This window comes from Penaeus monodon, chromosome 17, assembly GCF_015228065.2.
Source record: "Penaeus monodon isolate SGIC_2016 chromosome 17, NSTDA_Pmon_1, whole genome shotgun sequence".
Classification (NCBI taxonomy): Eukaryota; Metazoa; Arthropoda; class Malacostraca; order Decapoda; family Penaeidae; genus Penaeus; species Penaeus monodon.
Window position 1 is genome coordinate 156,492 of NC_051402.1, and position 7,780 is coordinate 164,271.

At 44.0% G+C, this 7,780-nt stretch overlaps 1 pseudogene across 1 annotated transcript; it reads right to left on the minus strand.

The window, feature by feature from the left end:
* Window positions 1–525: 525 nt before the first annotated feature.
* On the minus strand, window positions 526–7,208 carry LOC119583409 (annotated as a pseudogene). The gene is made up of 19 exons (XR_005229700.1): window positions 7,112–7,208; window positions 6,066–6,103; window positions 5,817–5,976; window positions 4,966–5,733; window positions 4,533–4,601; window positions 4,286–4,342; window positions 4,089–4,211; window positions 3,894–4,018; window positions 3,671–3,792; window positions 3,301–3,423; window positions 2,755–3,202; window positions 2,519–2,676; window positions 2,251–2,428; window positions 1,871–2,152; window positions 1,649–1,767; window positions 1,481–1,568; window positions 1,240–1,405; window positions 892–1,122; window positions 526–581 (listed from the first exon to the last, which is right to left on the minus strand). The product of XR_005229700.1 is annotated as a cartilage oligomeric matrix protein-like (transcript).
* Between the last annotated feature and the right edge of the window lie 572 nt (window positions 7,209–7,780).

The following is a 7,780-nucleotide window of genomic DNA, read 5'->3' on the forward strand; positions in this document are numbered from 1 at the left end:
TTCAAGTTATTAGAGACCATGGGAATAAAGCTGGAAAACCATCCAGCCACTGGCTTTTAAGCATTTCATATTGCACCATTTTTAATTAACACTTGTCCAAATATATATACCTGCTGTTAGGCTACTGCCCCCTTCAGCCCAATTCAGTCCTACATGCAATTATATATAAACTAGAGCATTTCATTAATAGAAATGCCAGTTAGGCAATTTTTAATTTGGTCAACTAGTCTAAACAGAAGCAATTTATGACAGGCAGCTGGCTCAAACGAGAGCTTTAAGAAATTTTCTCCCACCCCTTTAAGGGAAGAGATGGCACAGGGTAGCAATGTTGTCAAGCAACATCTGAGGTTCTGGCCATGGTAAGAGTTATACAGGTAACTTGAAACCAGTAGTTTAATTTAAAATTATTTAATATAAATTTTTATATAGACTAGCGTCTTACAGTATCAAGACCATCTTCAAGATGCGTCGTGTCCAGTGCAAGACGCTTTAGTTTGTGCAAAAAGCAAGTCCTTATGAGTCAGGACTTGCGTCTGTAGGTTAGTGGGGCAGGTCATTAAACATGTCTTGGGGTACATCATCTGCAAGACCAAGAAGTAGGTTTTAGTGCCAGAGTCGAAGTCATTTCATATACAGCCTAGTCAAAGCAAGCAAGGTCAAGATCACAGCACATTAGAAGAACTGTACATGTCTAGGGAAGAAGTGCATGGTTATAGAGCAAGTGCATACTTTAAGGCAAGGCCATAAAATTTGGAGGGTTTTAGCTATGCATCTCAAACCTTTGCACCGACCTCCAATGCTATCCAATTGGTTTTAGCTCTATTGCTCTACTAGGGCATACCAAGTGTATTTGATGCAATCTAATAGAAGACTTCAGAACCAAAGCCTTACCTGAACAAGAATACTTCACATTGACCATATAATTTGCTTCTGGGAGAAGCAAAGAGACCTAGCCTGCCTCCTTTTAGGTGCTGTCATATATGTTTCCAGAGTCAATGACTTGGTTGTTACCCTGGTACAGTAGAACCTCATGGTACCAATATCAGGCCGGTGGTGAAGCAGCCAGCGGTAGGCAACTTTAGGGGTCCATCCAATGCTGCTATCATGCCAGAGCAAGGTTGCCTGAAAGAGCAACCATTACTCTTGCTAGCAGGATAGTCTGGCACTGCCCATTAGTTGCCCAATTACTTTAGCATTCAGTAACAGACTCCTTGCAAGTTATGTAGGCATATACTCTACCTGGTTTGTTGTAGAGCCAGTGAGCCACAAAGCATCCCGAAGTGCTGTGCCAGGGCCTGTAGTAGAGTCAATTAGCTTCAGAGTAACTCCTCTCTCTGCTTGGCCAAACCAGCTTTGTGGTCCCTTCTTCCACATCATGACATAGAACTTGGAATTGCTTTGGTAGCTGTGGGAAGAGCCGTGTTATACAAGGCCTGCTTGATAAAATGCAGGCACCATTATAATTTTAGTCTATACATACCTGAAGATAAAGCCAACAAAGTCATCATCACTGGTGTCCTCTATGAAGAAGGTCCCTTCAAAGTCGACATCCACAAGAGTATGGTCACCTGCAATTTCGTTTGGGGTTATTTGTGGCTCTTCAAGCAGAGACCTATCCTAAAGACTACAGCCTTTCCAACATACATACCCACTGCTATAGCTGGGTCCGAGTTCAACGTCTGGTGAATTTCTGCACCATTGTCGTAGACAATCCATACTGGAGGAGTAGACGCCGTTTGTGGGTCTAGTGCCACCATTTGGAGTTGCCTAGGAAGTTTAAAGACATGATTCAAGTGGCTGGTCTAAAAGATCTACTCTTGGCTGTAGGGAGCACAAGCCCTTTGATACACTTAGTGGCCAAGCTTCTCACCTGAAATCGGTGGCATGCACATTTGGGTTGGCAATGCAGTTATCATCCGAGTCTACAATTTTGTCACCATCAAAGTCAGAGGTGCAAGCATCGCCACGGCCATTCCCGTCGGTATCCTTCTGGTCCGAATTTGGGATTAGCAAGCAGTTGTCAGTTGTATCATCAATACCATCGTTGTCACTGTCTGAATCACAGGCATCACCTAACCCATCACCATCTACGTCCTGCTGGTCACCAATGGCTACATTTGGACAATTGTCCACACTGTCCTCCACACCATCACTGCAAGAGGCTAGCATCAGTATGTGGATTTAGGGAGACTGCAGATTTAAAGCAAATATTTGCCATTAGCAAATTAAACAAAGTCCATTAATCCATGCCTGTCAGAGTCGATGTTATCATCACATGCATCCCCTAGTAGATCTTCATCTGCATCTTCTTGCCCAGGATTGGTATGCTGGGGGCAATTGTCACACAAGTCTCCAAAGCCATCTCCATCACCATCAGCTTGGTTGCCATTTGCAGTCTTTGGACAGTTGTCAGCAGTATTTAGCAAGCCTGAGAGGAGAAGAGATTGAAATGCCATCTCGTTTCGTCAAGAGAGTAAAGGAGAGATTGGATGCCATCAGATACAAGTTACAAGCATACCATCATTGTCAATATCATCGTCGCATTTGTCGCCTGTACCATCCCATCACATCATTCTGGCTGGGGTTTGGAGACTACAGGCGTTGTCACATACATCTCCATGTGTATCCGAGTCTCCATCTTGTTGCCCAGGGTTGGCTATTAGTGGGACAGTTATCCTGGAATTAAAGTGCAAGTTTAAATATTTAAGGGGACCCCATGTTAACATGCAAGATATCAGCATTTCTTTTTCATACCGAAGTATCGAGAAGTCCATCTCCATCAGCATCAGTATCACAAGCATCACCAATCCCGTCACCATCGGCATCCTCTTGCCCAGAATTTGGTCGGTTGACACAGTTATCCTTACGGCAGTATTTGCTCGAACAGCTCAGTTCAGTGTCTGGAAGCCATCAAGGTCATAGTCTGGAGCACAGTCTTGACCTTGGACCAGCAAAGCCACAGGACACTGAGAGTAGTAAGCAAGTATTATTTATCACTTTTAATTCGGTAGAATCCTTCAGGACACTAGACATTCAAGTAGTAAGGTTGGAGTGCAGAACTAGGCACCTACCTGGAGGAGTGTGCACACTTGTCCATCACCAGTATAGCCAGCAAGGCAAGAGCAGGTTCTGCTACCAGCAGTATTGGTGCACTGAGCATTAGCATGGCACCCACCATTAGCCACCAGACACTCGTCCACATCTGTAGGGAGATGGCAGCCATTTACAAAGTGCTTAATCAGAAGCTTTCAGTACTTAATAGCAAGTGCATTTAGGAATATGCAGTCACTAGACACTTGCCTGTGCAAGCTAGGCCATTCCCAGTGAACCCTGATGTGCAGGTGCAGTCACGGCTGCCTGGAGTATTGCTACACAGGGCATTTGCATCACAACCACCGTTGGCAACCAAGCACTCGTCCACATCTGCAAGAGTAGAATAACACCATTTGCAAATTGCACCCTTGTCATTTATGAAGGTAATTTCAGTTGTAGGAGGAGTTCAGTGCAAAACTGATTCTTAGCAAGTAGTCATGGTGGTTAACAATTTCACCAGCTAGTTGAAATTTAAAGTTTGGCATTTAGTCGAGGCAAACTTGCATGTTTATCAACAAGCAAATTAAACTATGCAATCTAACCAATTTGGCATACATTTATCCATAGGTTTACTTACCAGTACATTGAAGTCCATCACCGTGTAACCAGGATGACAGGTGCAAGTTTCTGCCACCAACATCATTGTACAGTCTGCATTTGCATGGCACCCTCCATTAGCTACCAGACACTCGTCCACGTCTGTAGGTATTGCAGCAACAGGTTTTAAGTGCTGTACAGAGCCTAGGAAAGGTGTGCAAGCAAAAGTCCCAATAGCTGTAGATCATTGCCAATGTACTTGCCTGTGCAAACTAGGCCATTCCCAGTGAACCCTGATGTGCAGGTGCAGTCACGGCTGCCTGGAGTATTGCTACACAGGGCATTTGCATCCAACAACCACCGTTGGCAACCAAACACTCGTCCACATCTGCAGAAAGAGGTCAGACAAGATACCTGCAAGCCATGGTTTTTACTATAAAAATAGAAATGCTACCAACCAGAGCAAGTAACACCATTCCCAGAGAAGCCTGGGAGACATGTGCAGGTTCTTGAACCAGCTGTGTTTTGACACCCTGCATTTGCATCACAGCCTCCATTGTTAACAAGGCACTCATCGATATCTGTAGAAGCAGATGCATTAGCCTAGAGTATTAACCCTTGCACACCTCGGCCACATCACATTTGTTATACTTACCAGAGCAAGTAAAGCCATCCCCAGTGTAACCTGATGCACAAGTACAGTCTCGGCTGCCTGAGTATTGCTACACAAGCATTTGTACCACAGCCACCGTTGCAACCAAGCATTCATCGATATCTGATGATGACAAGCAATTAGCCACTTAATAATTATTGCATAATTTAGAAGTCTGCTTCTGCAAGCATGCTCACCTTGGCAGGCAAGCCATCACCAGTGTACCCTGCTAAACACTCGCACCGGTAACTGCCGTCAGTATTCGTGCAGCTAGCCATTGCAGAACAGCCGCCGTTGGCCACGGCACATTCATCAACATCTGGAAATATGCAATTTTAGTGTGGGGGAGCCATAAAATGGGACATGCTATAGACAAATGCACACTGCTTACCTGTACATGATATCCATCACCACTGTAACCTGCCTTGCAAGTGCAACTCACACCGCCATTAATAGTTTGCGCAATCTGCATTACCATGGCAACCACCGTTATTTGCCAGCATGGTTCTGAAATTTAGAATTGTATTAGGTTTAATACAAATTAAAAATAATTTATTGCTAGTGCAACACTTGCTGCTCAGACCAAGTCTGAGGTCATGGCCTAAAATGTTGTCCATGCTCACATACTGCTAGTCAAACCATTTAGATTTGACATTAAGGAGTTTTAACCAGAATCTGCATACCTGTAGTCTCGTCAGGACACATGCCTGGGAATGCTACAGCGGTGAAGTAGTCATATGCAAATTCATTTCATGTCTTTCCACACATGCTCCCCCTCACCAGCATCATCAGCTTTCCACACATAACCATGGGGGCACTGGTAGCGGGCACGCTTCATTAGGCCACCAATAATCAGGCATTCATAGTAGCTGCGGCGGTCGAGGGGATCTGGGAACCTGCCTTCCTCATAGCACACCATTGTCCGTGAGCAAGGATCTTCACAAGCTCCTGTTTACCTCGTTGAACAGCGTTCCACTGGGGCACATGAACAGTCTCTGCAGCCACCCATGTTGAAGCGAGATGCAAGAGTAATATTCAGTGCAGTCTTCGAGCTTTGCAAGACACCAGCCGTTCACAAGCTGGAAGGCTGGCTTGGTTGCGACACTGATTAAGGGTCTCATCAACACCATACCATCAGGGCACACGTGATCCTCAGGGCTGGATCCAGTGGAGGAGCAGCTAAAGAACTTCTGTGGGTCATAGAGATCACGGACAAACGCGTCTCCACTCTGGCAGGTACATTCAGCTGAGCCCTGGTGCATACTGCACCTCCATAGTAGTCTTATACTGCAGGATCTTGTGCTGGTGCACTGGCGGACAAAGGCCTGCCCTTTTACACACATGACCATGGTCCTGCAGTCAGCACACACGAAGCCATCAGGCTGACCTTCACACAAGTAGGAGTACTTGGGATATGCTGTAGTAACACTGCGCTCACTTCGGGAGCGACACTGAAATTAAAGAATTTAAGCATTAGATCCACATGTTGTAGTTATGTGATGTTATGTACTAGGTCCAGTGCTGAGATACCTACTTGCATTTCACCGTTGCACGTCCTGGAGGTGGTATTGTAGACAAATCCATTACAGTCATCAAAAGACACTTCATAGCCCCCAGTACCATCAGGTATGCAGTCGAAAAAACCATCACATGTATTTGGAGTTGGGTACCTGCCCTCTCTCAAACACTCTACCCTGGGGTTTAGTGGAAAAAAGAAAGTCAGTGCAAGTCAAGATACATAAAAGAACCAGGTGTACGACACTAAGCCTGTTTGAGTACTTACCCTTTCGTCGGCATGGCCACTGCCGTCCCAGCAACCACCTGAATGGATGGAAGCAGTTTTAGACAATTTTGCCATAAAAAATTTATATTTATTCGGTCACATAGGGCCAGAGCTCAGAGCTACCTAGAGATCAACTTTTATTCTTACTAGGTACAAGTTATTTTTGTAAAAGAAAAAAAAGGCTTTACTTTTCCGGCCTTTGTCAGCAATAGCTATGCACAATCCAGAGAAAGCTCCAAGCGAGCTGTACATTTTGCTCATCTTAACACTTGGGGCATCTTGCAAGCCTAGAACCTAGGCCTTACTTTCTACCATTTGTAGGTTAGGACAAGGCAGCCCAAGTAAAGAAAAAAAAAATTTGTGCCATATTAGGGCCTAATGGGCCGACCAGCCATACAAATACATGGTCACTTTGCGATTACGAATCCACTGCAGCAGCAGCAGTTTAAAGAATCGTTCACTAAAATGTAGGCAGTAGCGACCATCTCTCGATCTGTGCGTTGCCGTTGCTAAAGTCAATTTTGAAATAAAATTGAGATGGGAAACCTTTATCCCCCCAAAAAATATCAGTCTTGCTAGATCTGGGATCCGTGCCATGATCTTTATATCCAGACCACCATTCTGCTGGAAAGACCGCACTTAACCCTAATCTTGTAATGGAGGGCAAGTGCCAAGTGGGACAGTTATGCTCTAAAGCTGCTAAAAAAGGCAGTTTTACATGGAAATCTGGTAGATATAAGAGCCTTGCAACCATCTACCTCTATGCTCAAGTAGAAAACTACACTTGTTTAAAGTATGCATGCATTAAAATGTATTTCTTCAGGAGTAGCCGTGTGGACATGGAATCAACAAGTTTCATCCAGCCCAAGTATTAAGCGTTACTCTCAGACTGAGTCCTTATGGTATGGGGAATAAGGCAAGGGAGGCAAATATGCCTGCATTAAAGATCTTTCACTTGACTACAGACAAACTTCATTTAAGCACATTTGAATACGACTACATTTCTCGGTGTTATCAATTAGTTCTACACCTTCGGCCCTTCTTACCCCAAGAATTATCGTAAACGACATCATCTTGAAGATGTGCTTTCACAAGCGCTTGCTCAGCCATTTATAGTAATTGAAACTAGCAATACTGGAAAGCAATGGAGTCACGCAGTCAGGAGCCACTATATGGCTGCGCCGATCATGCCATCTATACGCAGCGACAATTGTTAGTGCGCACTTTGTTCTCATTTCGCCTGTGTTAATCTTAGTTCTGAAATTCTTAACATAACTTAGTGGACATGGCTTAGTCTAAACTAAAATACTCCGGCCTAGCCTGATGTTAGGCTAATTATCATGGTCAAAGGTCGCGGAAACACAAGCTGTAATGGAAAGCGGACCAAGTGAGCCGAAAAGAACATCCCAAAGGCACCACAGAGTGCGATTCGAGTCGGGGATGATAACAAAGTTTTAGACAAATTAATTTTCAAAGCAAAAAAAAAAAGAAAGAAAAAAGAGAGAAGAAATATATATATATATATATATATATATATATATATATATATATATATATATATATATATATATATACTCTCTCTCTTTATTCAACCATTTCCCTTTGATTCAACTATTTTGTGTCTTTTCTTTGTCTCCAGTATGGTTCTCTCTCGCTTTCTCCCTCCCTCCCTCCCCCCCTTTTCTCTGCTGCATGTTTGTGTGTGTGGGGTGTGT